The sequence below is a fragment of the Pristiophorus japonicus genome, chromosome 1 (genome assembly GCF_044704955.1).
Source record: "Pristiophorus japonicus isolate sPriJap1 chromosome 1, sPriJap1.hap1, whole genome shotgun sequence".
NCBI classification, from domain to species: Eukaryota; Metazoa; Chordata; class Chondrichthyes; family Pristiophoridae; genus Pristiophorus; species Pristiophorus japonicus.
The window spans coordinates 189,755,203-189,772,390 of NC_091977.1; the positions used below are offsets into that span (position 1 = coordinate 189,755,203).

Genomic DNA, 17,188 nt, shown 5'->3' on the forward strand with positions numbered 1-17,188 from the left:
AAATCAAGGTATATGGAGATTGGGCGGGAAAGCTATTTGCCCAACTCTTGCCCAGCGAAAGTCCTTCAAACTCTTACGCCTGCTTTTACCAGTGTAAGAATTTTAAAAGATAGAAAAATACATTTTATCACGAATTTTTATATTAAAAACCCTGTCCATTAAGGTAAATTTATTTTTAACCCTATAAAAACATTTTTAAAACATTTTCAAAAAAATATTTTTTTCCTAAAACATTTAATTTAATTCAATTTCAATTAATTTTAAATATGTGAGTTTTTTTTATTTTATTGTGTTGTGTTTCTGTGTTTTGGGGGGTATTCTCACTGATAGTAATGGGAGCTCGTACAAACGGAACTCACCATTATTATCAATGAAAATATTACATTGTGATTGGTGGTCCAGGCCCATGTGATCCCAGATTGCGCTTACGTTCCTGGGATGCGTGGGCCTCTGCGCTGGGCTGCGCATCTAGGCCTCGGACCGGAAGTGTTCATTCCTCCGTGACCACCAGGTACTTGCTTAAAAAAATTTCAGTCGGAAGAAGCCTCTGACTGCAATTTTTGACCCATTATTTTGTATTATAAATTGATGATTGTAATCTTCTGTACAAGGACAACTGTCAGTATACAACAATACATACTTATGTACCTTTACTTCAATCAATTATACTTGAATATGGATCAAATCCCCTGGCATTATAATATTTTCCTAATTTGACTTCTGACAGTCCTACAGATTGGCTCCTTGGCTTGTATGATTGCTCTATCACTTATATCTTCACAGTAACATGTAGCAGATCACTGAGTTCTGGAAGCAATTAGGAATAGAGTTCAGTGGTCATGTGTGCAATTTACAGCATTCCAGTAGTAGACCTTATTCTACCTTATTCCTGGTCAGTTCAAATGTGAGTGCCACTGTGGGAATCTGCTTTCCTCTGAATTAACAACATTTATCTGTCCTGTGAACTGTGTTACTTATAGGGCTGACATTTGCCTGCCATTTCCCTTAGCAATTTTACCATGTTTATATATAATTATTCATGTAAATGATTATCAATAATATTAGATACCAGTTGTAACTGAACTTAGTAAATATACATTACATAGGATTACATAGGATATACAGCACAGAAACAGGTCATTCGGCCCAACCAGTCCATGACAGCGATTATGGTCCACTCGAGCCTCCTCTCGCCATTCCTCATCTAAATATATCCACATACCCACTATCCCCTTCTCCCTCATTTGCTTGTCTAGCCTCCCCTTAAATGCATCTATGCTATTCATTTCAACCACTCCCTGTGGTAGCGAGTTTCAGATTCTCACCACTCTTTGGGTAAAAAAGTTTCTTCTGAATTCCCTATTGGATTTCTTGGTGACTATTTTATATTGATGGCCTCTATTTATGCCCTTCCCCACAAGTGGAAACATTCTCTCTGTATCCACTCTATCAAACCCTTTCATAATTTTAAAGACCTCTATTGTCACCCCTCAGCCTTTTTTCAAGAGAAAAGAGACCCAGCCTGTTCATTTTTCCTGATATACATAGCCTCGCATTTCTGGTATCACCCTTGTCAATCTTCTCTGCTTCAACTTCCTCTATACCCTTTCAATAATATGGCGACCAGAACTGTACACGTACTCTAAGTGTGGCCTTACCAAGGTTCGATACAGGTTTAGCATAACTTCCCTACTTTTCAATTCTATACCTCTAGAAATAAATCCTCGAGCTTGGTTTGCTGTTTTTATGACCTGTGTCGCAACTTTTAGCGAATAGTGTATTTGTACTCCAAGATCCCTTTGTTCTTCTACTCCACCTAGACACTCACCCTCCAAGTAATAAGTGACCTCCTTATTTTTCCTACCAAAATGTAATATCTCACATTTATCTGTGTTGAACTTCATTTGCTAATTATGTGCCCATTCTGCAAATTTATTAATGTCCTCCTGTAATGTGTTGCAGTGCTCCTCTGTATTGATGATCGTCCCCAATCTGGTGTCATCTGCAAATTTAGAAATTGTGTTTTTGATTCCAAAGTCTAAATCGTTAATATAAATTGTGAACAACAGTGGTCCCAGCACTGATCCTTGTGGAACACCGCTACCCACCTCAATGTTGATTATATGCAAACCTGTTTATATTTTTAAACTCTCTTCATAACACACTGTAGTCTTTGCAGTAGAGACCTTCCCATTCTTGTATGTCCATGTTACTGAGCTACAGTAGGTCATCAACCCCACCAACGTGGAGTTAAATATATTGGTGCTTCTTATACTTGCTTCATCATTAACCACTAAGATGCTTTTAAGAAGCAAACAAGAAAGTGTTTTAGCCATTAATCATACGTGCATACACTAATCAGAGTTACGTGAATACATATTTAAATGAAAGTAAGATTATCTAAATGTTGGTCATATTTAGGATTCGAAAAGTATTCTGTAAATGTAGTTTACAAATCCATGAAGCGGTTAATACATTCAATTTTATTTCAACAACAATGTAATTGTACAGAAACAGGATTTTGACATATGAGGCAGAGTTGCAAGTATAGAATTTACAGATACGATTTAGAAAGAATGGAAACATATTTATCAGTTTTAGCACGTTTCGTAGTTTCAAATTACTTCTCACGGAGCTAATTCACACGGCTTTTGACTCCTAAGCACGATCCATAATTCCGTGTTTTTGGAGCAGCCCGTCTCTAATAAGGTCGAACTCGGAAAGAAGTTTTAGGGCGAGTGGAAATAACTCCCTCTGCTACATCAACAACTACTACAGGCATATTCTTCCACATTTTGAAACTACTGATCGTAAAATAGTAAGAAGGTTTAATGTATTTTTGCATTAGTATACATTATATATAAAACACACTACATGGGAAGATTGGCAAAAAAAATGCTAACTTTATGTTGTAATGAAACTATATATCTCAACACGGGACAAATGTGACATGCCACTGCGAAATGGCCTGTTGTTTACGCAGAGCTGCGGTGCTGGATTCACTGCTGTCCGTTTTGGACATTAACACTTTATACTTTCAGAAGGGGTTAGTTGATAAAATTTAATTTCATTAAATCCCAGAATAATTACCAAACGAAAGCAAATCAGTGGTCTTCAGTGAAAGTGAAACACACTTCCTATGTTTCTTCAGCCAATGTATTTTACTTTAAATCCTCTGAGATTCAGCCAGCACTCGCTGGTTTTTTATTGTCCAGTGGGAGCAGTGAAAACAATAGAAATCTTTAAATAATCATTTCATTCGCTTTAAAACACAGTGTATATTTGACCGTAAATATACAGAAGGGTTTGTGCTCGGGAATAAAATATTTAAGGATTGTATTGTTTGGGATAACCATTATTGGTAACTTTTCAGAAATAAAATATATCAGAGCAGGCACATGTACAATACGCGGTTAAAATGGATTAGGATTAAAGCAATCATTATTGATCTGTACTGTGAGTTTTAATCGTAGCTCGGTTACAAATTCTGCACAAATTACGGGTTGTTCTGTGCGTCACTATTTCAGCTGTAGAATGACTCATTCGGACAACAGGTTACATCGTTTGCTGTTGTCTCAGAAAAGACAAGTTACCCTGCACTCAGGGAAGAGGTCTGTGTGCACAGGACAACGTGCGCTTTTCTAAGGAAAGACCAGGTCAAAAGATTGTTCGCTATTATCGTCGTGTAACCACCGGAAATAATTCAAAATTCAGAAATGTGTACGTTTTCTTTTTTTGTTGGCAACCCCCATCCGCCCACTTATATCTGCCTCTAGATTCAAATTGGAGATTACAGAGCCTCTTGTTGATCATAGAATCACAGAAGTTTACAGCACGGAAGGAGGTCATTCCGGCCCATCGTGTCCATGCCGGCCAACAAGAGATTATCCAGCCTAAACCCACTTTCCAGCTGAACCAGATTCCCTTTTAACTCCTTGAAATTAGCCCCCCTCCAGTTGAATACTCACTCAGACTGGCAAAAGATAGGAAGTGGTGTTCCACAAGGACCAGTGCTGGGAACACTGTTGTTCACTACTTACACAAACGATTTGGACTCGGGAATCGGAAGTACAATTTTAAAATTTGCGGATAATACCAAACTGTTAATGCAGAGGAGGACTGCAACAAAATACAGGAAGACTTTAATAAACTTGCAGAATGGGCACATAATTGTCAAATGAACTTCAATATAGATAAGTGTGAGGCTGTACATTTTAGTATTAAGAATAACGAGGCCACATACTCCTTGGAAAATAAGTGTCTAAATGGGCTAGAGGAATAGAGGAATTTGGGGGACAGATATGCATCACTAAAAGTAGCGACGCAGGTTAATAAGGGCATAAAAAATACAAACAAAGCACTGGGGTTCATTTCTAGAGGGATAAAATTGAAAAGCAGAGAAGTTATGTTAAATTTGTATCGAACCTTGGTTAGACCACACTTGAAGTACTATGAACAGTTCTGGTCTCCATATTATAAAAAGGATGTAGAGGTACTGGAGAAGGTGCAAAAAAGATATACTAGAATGATACCAGAACTGAGAAGTTATAACTATCAGGTAAGATTGAACAGGCTGGGGCTCTTTTTTCTAGAAATCTGATAGTGATCTGATAGAGGACTTTAAGATTATGAAAGGGTCTGATAAGGTAGATGTAGAGAAGATGTTTCCGCTTGCGGGGAGCCCACAACAAAGGGCCATAAGTATAAGAAAGTTGCTAATAAATCCTATTATGAGAATCTTCTTTACCCAGAGTGGTTAGAATGTGGAACTCACTTTCACAAGGAGTAGTTGAGACAACTAGCATAGATGCATTTAAGGGGAAACTAGATAAACACATGAGGGAGAAAGGAATAGAAGGATACCTTGATGGGGTTAGATGAATAAGGGTGGAAGGAGGCTCGTGTGGAGCATAAACAGTGATATGGATCTGTTGGGCCAAATGGCATGTTTCTGTGCTGTAAATACTATTTAGTACTATGTAATATTTTCACATTTGTTTTTTCCTTGACCTGTTCCATAACTACTATAAACCTAATGATATTGTGATCACTGTTTCCCAAATGCTCTCCCATTGAAACATGCTCTACTTGCCCCACTTTCATCCCCAGAGCTAGATCCAGCACTGCTTCCTTTTTCTTTGAGCTGGAAACATACTGATCAAGAAAGTTCTCTTGTACACATTTCAGGAATCCCTCCCCTTCTTTGCCCTTTATACTGTTACTTTCCAAGTCTATATTACAATAATTGAAGTCCCCCATTATCTTGCATCTTTCAGCAATTTGTCTGAAAATTTGCTCCACTATCTCCTTCTCATTTTTTGGTGGCCTATAATGTACACCCAGCAGCATAATAGCTCTTCTATTGTTCCTTAATTCTAACCAAATCGATTCTGTCTTTGAACCCTCAAGTACCTTATCCCTTTCTAGTGCTGGAACAGTATATTTGATCACTACTGCCACCCCTTCCTTTTTTCCCTTCCCTATCTTTCCTGAATACATTTTAGCCCATTCCTTCCTTTGATTGAGCCAGGTCTCCGTTATTGCCACGATATATTCCCATGTGGCTACTTGTGCCTGCAACTCACCAACCTTACTTACCAGCAAATAGCAGCTGTACTTGTGTGCGCAAACATAGTTTTGAATGCAATGAATGACTGATTAACTAATGCACTTATGAGGGATAGATTTTAAACATCCTTTGTTTCAGTCTATCTTCAAAGGATTTGAATGGTGTATCTGAGGCTAACTTTCTCACGGTCAATAGTTATTCTGAAGCTGACAGTGAAAGGGCATTGTGTTTCAAGGGTCAGGTTTTGTTTTAGTGTTATTGTTTTTGATATTCTGAGGATAATAGTAAAGTCTGTGATTACTGTAAATTTACTGTTTTTGTATTTAATACTGTTCATTTGTTGTTTACTAATCAATAAATCTTAGTAATAATTTATAGCTTAAGCCAAGGTCTGACAGAGTATTTATTCTTCCACCTACCGAAGTCAAGGAAATCACATGGTATATCCAGTAAACTCGAATATAGTGATGAGAGTTCTCTATTGGCCCCTGGGCTTATCACCACTAACTAGAAATTTGGCAAGCAAAGATACAATCCAGGTCGTATGGAGCACAAGCTTACTTACAGGAATGATCTGTAATGCTGGAGGAAATGATAAAATGTAAAACTCAAAGGGAGCAAAATTGCCCAATTTTATAGCTCCATTAGTGCAAGGCAGTTTTCACTCTGGGGGAGAGGGGCTCTACCACCTGGCAATTTCGCCCCCAAAAAGTTAACATAATTTTAAACATATTGGATAGAAATTGGTATGTATTGTGTCTGCTTATCCGGTGCAAAACAAGTGCAATACTGTTCTAACAAATTTAGCACTGCAACGGCCCGCACCAATCTGCACATGCATTTCGACCAGTGTTAAATTCGTCAGGCCCATTTTTTTTAGTCGTCCCTGATGACCACTGTAAACAGGAATATATTAATTAGGGGCTTAACACCTGTTGAAAGACCCCACTGGAAATGTTTTTTTACGATGAATGGAGCAGGTTCCGGGCCTGCTTTGGAATTCATCAGCTGCCCTTGTGACTATCAATATAAGGGACTTTTTAAAAAATGTATATTAAAAAAAACCTTCCTATGAAGCCAGAAGGAGCAGCAGTCCTCCCCTGACTCCACAGTCATCACAATTGGCCCTTACTTGTTGCCTGCTCAAAACCCCTCTCAGGACTTACATTTGGGCCACTGCCGGTGAATCAAGCAGCCCAACATTCGGCATCTTCAATGCGTGAGCTGCCCGTGGAGGCACAACGGGAGCGAGCAGCTTGCATATAAACTATTAATGAGGCCCGAGGCCCAATTGAGGGCCGGTCTTGGGCCTCCTGTTTTGGGTGCACAACAGGAGCATAAAGTCTGGTCCAGACACAAGCCCAGATGACGTTCTACCCAACTCTGTTCAATTCAGATTCGTCGCTGGTTCATGAATATGAAATTTGAGACAATCAAATTAAACAAATTTTCATATATACATGTGTGTAAGATATAATTAGTTAACTAGAAAAAAATTGTGACAATTTAGGAAGCTGAGCATTCTCGTTGCTTAGAGCAGAGGGATATCTCTGTAGTATAGGCTGTGGAGCTGTGAGATGCAAAACTGAGGCTATACAGCACCACCACTAGCCAGAGTATATAATAGACTGGATAGTTTACATGGCTGCATACAGTGACACCACTATTCCCGGTCAGAATGGAGATGATGGGTTATTCCTCGTCAATCACACCTGGAGACCATATTGCTGTAAGTAACTGGGATTGATTTTATGCACATAATTTGTATTCTGGAACTACCCTCCACTCACTACATTTTGCTGGAGAAATCACCCTGCTTTTATCAGGAGAAGTTGCTGCAGTTTCATTCATGAGTTCAGTTTGCTGCAGGTCATGGAGATTCTTTTTAAATAGATTCTGTAAATAGACTTTGTTTGCTTTGCTCTTTTCTGAGTAAATAAACTTTGCTGTTTGCTGAGTAAATAGGCTTTGCTGTAAAATTTACTGTTTGCTGTAAGTCCTACCATAAGTCTCGCCCCGCCTCCAACTCATTTGCTTACACAGTGGTGTCAATAGACACTTTGAGTTTACATGGACAATTTTCAATATAACAGTGGACAGAAGAATTTATAGGAGTAAACATTGACTCAAAGGTTTTATAAAACATGGCAAAAGGTTTTGCAGACAGGAAATGCTCACAGATATACCATTTTTGATATATTATTTATAGATACAGATAAAATGAAATAAAAATTAGGACAAAACCTCTCCAATGATCAGGACCATGATGTTCTCAGTTCATTGTGTCAATTAGAGATGTGGTAGGAAAAGTATTGTATTTTTCACTCTTTCATGCACTGTTTGAAATGGGGTCAGGTTGTGGAGAGGCAGTAGGAGTGAAAATACAAGTGTTTAGTTCCTGAGCTGATACATGTTCAAAATTATGGACTAATGGACATCCTTTCTTTTGAAGTATATAAAATAAATATAAATATGTAGTAATGTTAAGAATTTTTTGTATTAATGGTATCAATTAGACAAGGTCATAGCTTGAAGTGGAAGCTAGAATTTTAGCATCAATCTCAATCCTTTAAGGATGGCAGTGGTGTTTCTGCACCAAATTCTACAGCAATCGCAATGGTAGTGGGGCAGGGTCAATCATAGAATGCTCTGAATTGAATAATACTGTATTTTTCCTCAATTTTTATTTCCTACCACTACATTCATAAACCTAGCAAATCACTTTAACGAAGCATCATGTAAGGAAACTGCACACTTTGCATTAGGGTTAGGATTAAAAAGGCCTTCAATACTAAAGAGACAGTATTAGCAACAATTATTGGATAGCTGTCAGCCCTTCCTGTAAACAAATGCAGTCATTAAAAAATCAAAGATGCTGGCAGATATGAAGGTTGCCACAATGTTGCACTAGTTTTTCTTCTGCAACTCAAAAGTTGTGATTGTCACATGACTTAGTCTTGAATTGTCGAGAGGTTCTCCCCAGTGCACATTTTGGGTTTCATCCTTTACTGTAATTTCTACAATACTACGCAATCTTCAAATGGTGATTTAAACTAACAAATGTTCTAAGACCTGCCTGCAACAGTCATTTTTGATCCTATTGAGCTTTCTACTGTATAAATGTTTTACAGAAATGTGTAGTGTGTACTACATACTTTACACAATAGTAAAATAAATGGGTCATTTTGTTTTTTTTATTTCCACAATTTTGAAGTTAGTTTTCTTCCTACTGATCATTCACTTTCATTTCATGATTGATATGATGTGCAGGGCATGTCTTCCCAGCCTTATGTTAATAAAGCTATGAAGCAAACAAGACCATCCCAAGGTAAGTCATCGTCCAATTTCCCACCTGCCATATATCAAAAGTATTTTGTGATTCCCTTGATGGCATGACTGAACCTGGGAACTCAGTGTTCTGGAAAGTAGTGGGCACCAATATTTATCGTATCATACTGTGACCAGTTGGGCCGAATAGCCCGTTTCTGTGAGCATAGAAACGTAGGTTCAGGAAAATAAAGACTTGAATTTATATAGTGCCTTTCACGACCACTGGACGTCTCAAAGTACGTTACAGCCAATTAAGTATTTTTGGAATGTAGTCACTGTTGCCCTGTAGGAAACGCAGCAGCCAATTTGCTACAAGCAAGCTCCCACAAACAGCAATGTGATAATGACAAGATAATCTGTTTTTGTTATGTTGATTGAGGGATAAATATTGGCCAGGACACCGGGGATATCTCCTCTGCTCTTCTTCGAAATAATGTCATAGGATCTTTTATGTCCACTTGAGAGAGCAGGTGGGGCCTCGGTTTAACGTCTCATCCAAAAGACAGCACCTCCAACAGTGCAGCATTCCCTCAGCACTACACTGGAGTGGCAGCCTAGATTTTTGTTCTCAAGTCTCTGGAGTGGGACTTGAACCCACAACCTTTTGACTCAGAGGTAAAAGTGCTACCCACTGAGCCACAGGAGTAGGACATTAGCCCTCTGAGCCTGTTCCACCATTGAATGATATCATGGCTGATCTGCGACCTAACTCCCTATACTGACCTTTGTCCGATATTCCTTAATACATTTGATTAACAAAAATCTATCAATCTAAAATTTACAATTGATCTAGCATCAATTGCTGTTTGCAGAAGAGAATTCCAAACTTCTACCACCCAATGGCCCCAAGTTTCGCCATGATTTGCTCCTGATTTTTAGGAGCAACTGGTGTAGAACGGAGTATCTTAGAAATCGGAATTCTCGCCATTTAGTTTGCTCCAGTTCTAGTCAGTTAGAACAATTTCACTTTGGAACAGAATTTTTTTTTCAAAAGGGTCATGTCCAGCCACTTACGCCTGTTTTCAAAGTTTCGTCAGTGAAAACTTACTCCAAACTAACTTAGAATGGAGTAAGTGAAGATTTTTGTACGCTCGAAAAAACCTTGTCTACACTTTAGAAAATCAGGCGTAGGTTACAAATTAGGCGTAGGGAACAAGGTGGGGGGGGGAGGGGGGGGGGAAGGGAAGTCATTAAATTCTACAATCAATCCTTAGTTATACTTATACAAATATTATACAAATAAATCCAACCTGAATAAAAATTTATAAGCAAAGAAAAGATTAAATAAACCATGTTCCTACCTGTGTGAAAGTGCTTCAGGCAGGCCTTTCATGTTGGAGACAGGCAGGGGTGTGGCGTCAGTGTCTCGACGGCAGCGGCAGCAAGCAGCCTTCGAGCTGAGCTGCGGTGCTTGAGGCAGGCCTTCATTCTCTTCGTGGCTGGCCGCGAAGAATCAGCAGCGGACCGACGTGAGGCCATTCGGCCATGAGATAGCAGCGGCGTCAGTGGCTGGCCAGCAGCCAAAGAATCAACACCTGACACACGCAGCTCTTTATGGTGCTTGAGGCCATTCGGCCACGCTTAAGGGGTGGCGTCAGTGGCTCGACGGCAGCTGAAGATACAGCAGCAGCCTTCAAGCTGTGAGTGGGACTGAGGCCATTTGGACAGGGAGAGGCAGCCACATCGACAGTTTTATATTTAAATTTGCAGAATGGGTGCTGCATTGTCAACACCACGTATTATGCAATGGTGGACGTTGATCCATTGCAAAGTTGAATTGGCACTCTTATTTCTCCAAACACACAGTCCTTAATTTGCATGCACCAATGCAGCACCGGTTCTGCAAGTTTAGCAGTGAAAAGCTGAACTCACTGATTTCAGCAGGTGATTTATTCAGCAGTGCTGCTAAAAGCACTCCCTCACACATAGAAATATCAAAAAAATTAAATTACAAGCCTTTGCAGGGGTCCAAGAAACAAATCTTCACTTTTTCTGCAGTCCTTTTAAAAATGGCTGAGTGCCAATGTTTGTGTGAGACTGCGCATGCGCGCACGCTTCAATGCACACGCGCAGGGTTGCCGGCACCACGAATTGTACCCGCCCCCTGCTACTTAGAAAATCGGCGCGAGTGTTAGGCTCCGCCCCCTGCTGCGAAGAGCGCGCCGCGCCAAGCAGACATCGAGCTCCAAGGAGCTCGAGAATATCGGAGTTTTTTTTAAACGCAGTTTTCGGCGCGAAAAACAGGCGCCCAGCTCGGAGGTGCGCCGTTTTCGCCGCGGGACGAAACTTGGGGCCTTTGTGTGTAGAACTGTTTCCTAATTTCACTCCTGAAAGGTCTGGCTCTAATTTCTAGACTATGCCCCTAGTCCTAGTATCCCCAAACAGTGGAAATAGTTTCTCTCGATCTACCCTATCTGTTCCCCTTAATACCTTGAAAACTTCGATCAAATCACTACTTAACCTTCTGAACTCTAGTGAATACAACACTAATTTGTGTAATCTCTCATCATAATTTAACCCTTGGAGTCCAGGTATCATACTGGCAAACCTGCACTACTCTCCCTCCAAGGACAATACATCCTTCCTAAGGTGTTGTGCCCAGAACTGCTCACAGTACTCTAGGTGTGGCCTAACCAAGGCTTTACATAACTCCAGCATAACTTATAAGAACATAAGAAGTAGGAGCAGGAATAGGCCATACAGTTCCTTGAGCCTGCTCTGCCATTGAATACAATCATGGCTGATCCGATAATGGACTCAGGTCCACTTCCCTGCCCGCTCTCCATAACCCCTTATTCCCTTATCGTTTAAGAAACTGTCTATTTCTGTCTTAAATTTATTCAATGTTCCAGCTTCCACAGCTCTCTGAGGCAGCGAATTCCACAGCTTCACAACCCTCGGAGAGAAGAAATTTCTCCTCATCTCAGTTTCAAATGGGCGGCCCCTTATTCTAAGATTATACCCTCTGGTTCTAGTCTCCACTATCAGTGGAAACATCCTCTCTGTATCCACCCTGTCAAGCCCGTCATAATTTTATACGTTTCAATAAAATCACCTCTCATCCTTCTGAATTCCAATGAGTAGAGGCCCAAACTACTCAACCTTTCATAGAAACATAGAAACATAGAAAATAGGTGCAGAGCAGGACATTCGGCCCTTAGAGCCTGCACCACCATTCAATAAGTTCATGGCTGATCATTCACCTCAGTACCCCTTTCCTGCTTTCTCTCCATACCCCTTGATCCCTTTAGCCATAAGGGCCATATCTAACTCCCTCTTGAATATATCCAATGAACTGGCATCAACAACTCTCTACAGTAGGGAATTCCACAGGTTAATAACTCTCTGAGTGAAGAAGTTTCTCTTCATCTCAGTCCTAAATGGCTTACCCCTTATCCTTAGACTATGTCCCCTGGTTCTGGAATTCCCCAACATCGGGAACATTCTTCCTGCATCTAACCTGTCAAGTCCCGTCAGAATTTTATATGTTTCAATGAGATCCCCTCTCATCTTTCTAAACTCCAGTAAATACAGGCCCAATCGATCCAGTCTCTCCTCATATGTCAGTCCTGCCATGCCGGGAATCAGTATGGTGAACCTTTGCTGCACTCCCTCAATTGCAAGAATGTCCTTCCTCATATTAGGAGACCAAAACTGAACACAATATTCCAGATGAGACCTCACTAAGGCCCTGTACAACTGCAGTAAGACCTCCATGCTCCTATACTCAAATCCCCTAGCTATGAAGGCCAACATACCATTTTCTTTCTTCACTGCCTGCTGTACCTGCATGCCAACTTTCAATGACTGATATACCATGACACCCTGGTCTCGTTGCACCTCCCCTTTTCTTAATCTTCCGCCATTCAAATAATATTCTGTCTTCGTGTTTTTGCCACCAAAGTGGATAACCTCACATTTATCCACATTATACTGCATCTGCCACTCATTTGCCCACTCACCTAACCTGTCCAAGTCACCCTGCAGCCTTTTAGCATCCTCACAGCTCACAACGCCACCCAGCTTAGTGTCATCTGCAAACTTGGAGATATTACACTCAATTCCCTCATCCAAGTCATTAATGTATATTGGAAATAGCTGGGGTCCCAGCACCAAGCCCTGCGGCAACCCACTAGTCACTGCCTGCTATTCTGAAAAGGAACGTTTATCCCGACTCTCTGCTTCCTGTCTGCCAACCAGTTCTCTATCCACATCAGTACATTACCCCAATACCATGTGCTTTAATTTTGCACACCAATCTCTTGTGTGGGACCTTGTCAAAAGCCTTTTGAAAGTCCAAATACACCACATCCACCGGTTCTCCCTTGTCCGCTCTACCAGTTTCATCCTTAAAATATTCTAGAAGATTTGTCAAGCAGGATTTTCCTTTCATAAATCCATGCTGACTTGGACCGATCCCGTCACTGCTTTCCAAATGAGCTGCTATTTCATCCTTAATAATTGATTCCAACATTTTCCCCACTACTGATGTCCGGCTAACCGGTCTATAATTACGTGCCTTCTCTCTCCCTCCCTTCTTAAAAAGTGATGTTACATTAGCTACCCTCCAGTCCATAGGAACCGATCCAGAGTTGATAGACTGTTGGAAAATGATCATCAATGCATCCACTATTTCTAGGGCTACTTCCTTAAGTACTCTGGGATACAGACTATCAGGCCCCGGGGATTTATCGGCCTTCAATCCCATCAATTTCCCTAACACAATTTCCCGCCTAATAAGGATTTCCTTCAGTTCCTCCTTCTCACTAGACCCTCGGTCCCTTAGAATTTCCGGAAGGTTATTTGTGTCTTCCTTCGTGAAGACAGAACCAAAGTATTTGTTCAATTGGTCCGCCATTTCTTTGTTTCCCATTATGAATTCACCTGAATCTGATTGCAAGGGACCTACATTTGTCTTCACTAATCTTTTTCTCCATATATGTACAGAAGCTTTTGCAGTCAGTTTTTATGTTCCGAGCAAGCTTCCTCTCATACTCTATTTTCCCCCTCCTAATTAAACCCTTTGTCCTCCTCTGCTGAATTCTAAATTTCTCCCAGTCTTCAGCTTTGCTGCTTTTTCTGGCCAATTTATATGCCTCTTCCTTGGATTTAACACTCTCCTTAATTTCCCTTGTTAGCCACGGTTGAGCCACCTTCCCCGTTATACTTTTACTCCAGACAGGGATGGACAATTGTTGAAGTTCTGATCTTTAAATGTTGCCAATGCCTATCCACCGTCAACCCTTTAAGTATCACTCGCCAATCTCATCTAGCCAATTCACGTCTCATACCATCGAAGTTACCTTTCCTTAAGTTCAGGACCCTAGTCTCTGAATTAACTGTGTCACTCTCCATCTTAATAAAGAATTCTACCATATTATGGTCACTGTTCCCCAAGGGGCCTCGCACAACAAGATTGCTAATTAGTCCTTTCTCATTACACAACACCCAGTCTAGGATGGCCAGCCCTCTAGTTGGCTCCTCGACATATTGGTCTAGAAAACCATCCCTAATACACTCCAGGAAATCCTCCTCCACCGCATTGCTACAAGTTTGGTTAGCCCAATCAACATGCTGATTAAAGCCGCCCATGATAACTGCTGTAGCTTTATTGCACGCATCCCTAATTTCTTGTTTGATGTTGTCCCCAACCTCACTACTACTGTTTGGTGGTCTGTACACAACTCCCACGAGCATTTTCTGCCCTTTGGTATTCTATAGCTCCACCCATACCGATTCCACATCATCCAAGCTAATGTCCTTCCTTACCATTGCATTAATTTCCTCTTTAACCAGCAACGCCACCCCACCTCCTTTTCCTTTCTGTCGATCCTTCCTAAATGTTGAATACCCCTGGATGTTGAGTTCCAGCCTTGGTCACCCTGGAACCATGTCTCCGTGATGCCAATTCCTCAGAGGTCAACCCCCTCATCTCCGGAATCAATCTAGTGAACCTTCTCTGAACTGCCTCCAAAGCAAGTATATCCTTTCGTAAATATGGAAACCAAAACTGCACGCAGTATTCCAGGTGTAGCCTCACCAATACCCTGTATAACTGTAGCAAGACTTCCCTGCTTTTATATTCCATCCCCTTTGCAATAAAGGCCAAGATGCCACCGGTCTTCCTGATCACTTGCTGTACCTGCATACTATCTTTTTGTGTTTCATGCACAAGTACCCCCAGGTCCCACTGTACTGCAGCACTTTGCAATCTTTCTCCATTTAAATAATAACTTGATCTTTGATTTTTTATGCCAAAGTGAATGACCTCACACTTTCCAACATTATACTCCATCTGACAAATTTTTGTCCACTCACTCAGCCTCTCGATGTCCTTTTGCAGATTTTTTGTGTCCTCCTCACACATTGCTTTTCCTCCCATCTTTGTATCATCAGCAAACTGGGCTACGTTACACTCAGTCCCTTCTTCCAAGTCGTTAATATAGATTGTAAACAGTTGGGGTCCCAGCACTGATCCCTGCAGCACCCCACTGGTTACTGATTGCCAACCCGAGAATGAACCATTTATCCCGACTCTCAGTTTTCTGTTCGTTAGCCAATCCTCTTTCCATGCTAATATATTACTCCCAACCCCATGAACTTTGATCTTGTGCAGTAACCTTTTATGTGGCACCTTGTCAAATGCCTTCTGGAAGTCCAAATACACCACATCCACTGGTTCCCCTTTATCCACCCTGTTCGTTACATCCTCAAAGAATTCCAGCAAATTTGTCAAACATGACTTCCCCTTCATAAATCCAGGCTGACTCTGCCTGACCGAATTTTGCTACTGCTTCTTTAATAATGGACTCCAACATTTTCCCAACCGCAGATGTTAGGCTAACTGGTCTAACTTATACCCCCTTGCATTCTAGTCCTCTAGATAAGAACATAAGAACATAAGAAATAGAAACAGGAGACGATCATTTGGCCCCTCGAGCCTGCTCCGCCATTCAATAAGATCATGGCTGTTCTGATCCTGACCTCAACTCTACTTTCTCGCCTGCTCCCCATAACCCTTGATTCCCTTATCATACAAAAATGTGTCTATCTTCACCTTAAACATATTCAATGACTCAGCCTCCAGAGCTCTCTAGGGTAGAGAATTCCACAGATTCACGACCTGAGAGAAGAAATTCCTCCTCATTTCAGTTTTAAATGAGTGACCCCTTATTCTGAAACTATGCCCCCTAGTTCTAGATTCCCCCATGAGGGGGAACATCCTTTCTGCATCTACCCTGTCAAGCCCCCTCGGAATCTTATATGTTTCAATAAGGTCACCTCTCATTCTTCTAAACTCCAAGGAGTATAGGCCCAATCTTTCTTCATATGACAACATCTCAGGAGTCAACCTCGTGAACCTTCTCTAAACTGCCTCCAATGCAAGTATATCTTTCCTTAAATAAGGAGACCAAAACTGTACACAGTACTCGAGGTATGATCTTACCAATGCCCTGTACAGTTGGAGCAGGACTCCCTACATTTATCCTCCATTCCCCTTGCAATCAAGGTCAGCATTCCATTTGCCTTCCTGATATAAAGGCCAGTATTCCATTAACTTTTAAAATTATTTTCTGTACCTGTTCATGACATTTTAATGATCTGTGTACTGGACCCCCCAAGTCTATTTGGACCTCCACTGTTTGTAGTGTTTCACCATTTAGAAAATACCCTGTTCTATCCTTTTTTGGTCTAGAGGACCTGTGATGTAAATTCTATGTAATGAGATGAGTGTCTGACCATATATCTGCTCCATCACCAAGACCAATTTCTAGTTGTTGATACCCCTAAAGCTGTTATTTTTTCGGGCATCTTGCTGAAAAGTGATATTGCCCTTTAAATGGTTTCAGCCTTCTGAAGGCTCACCCTGACCCTTCTCAAAGTTGCACCAGACCTGTACTTCCTTCCTTCCTAGTGGCAGTATGCCCATGAATGGCAGTCCTCTGGCCCCCAATGGCTAATGAGGATTCTGAGAGGAAGTTACGATGGGTTCGCAGCGGTTTCATATTGGTGGGGATTAGAACCACCCCACTGCAAATCAGCAGCAGTAGGAGAATCCAGGCCGATATCTCTTTAAGCCAGCGCTGATAATGACCATCTGGGCAAGGTACGGGCACGGGCACAGCAAGCAGTGATCATTGTTACTTCATTTGTTTGAACAATGGAATCAGCTATCAGGTGAGTAGCCACAAATTATTTTTTTTATCAGTTCTGTAGGTTGTTAGATAAAGCACTAGCTGTCTTGGACCTGATGGCAAAAGAACAGCATCTGTTCCATCATTTAAATAC

General features: G+C 41.0%; 1 protein-coding gene across 1 annotated transcript in view; it reads left to right on the top strand.

Moving 5' to 3' along the window:
- The first annotated feature begins 2,777 nt into the window (after positions 1-2,777).
- atg10 (ATG10 autophagy related 10 homolog (S. cerevisiae)) overlaps positions 2,778-17,188 on the top strand; it is a 419,083-nt gene continuing 404,672 nt past the window's right edge. Inside the window, exon 1 of the mRNA XM_070867422.1 lies at positions 2,778-2,818. The gene's annotated coding sequence lies outside the window, so the exon portion shown is untranslated. The remainder of the gene's footprint in view (positions 2,819-17,188) is intronic.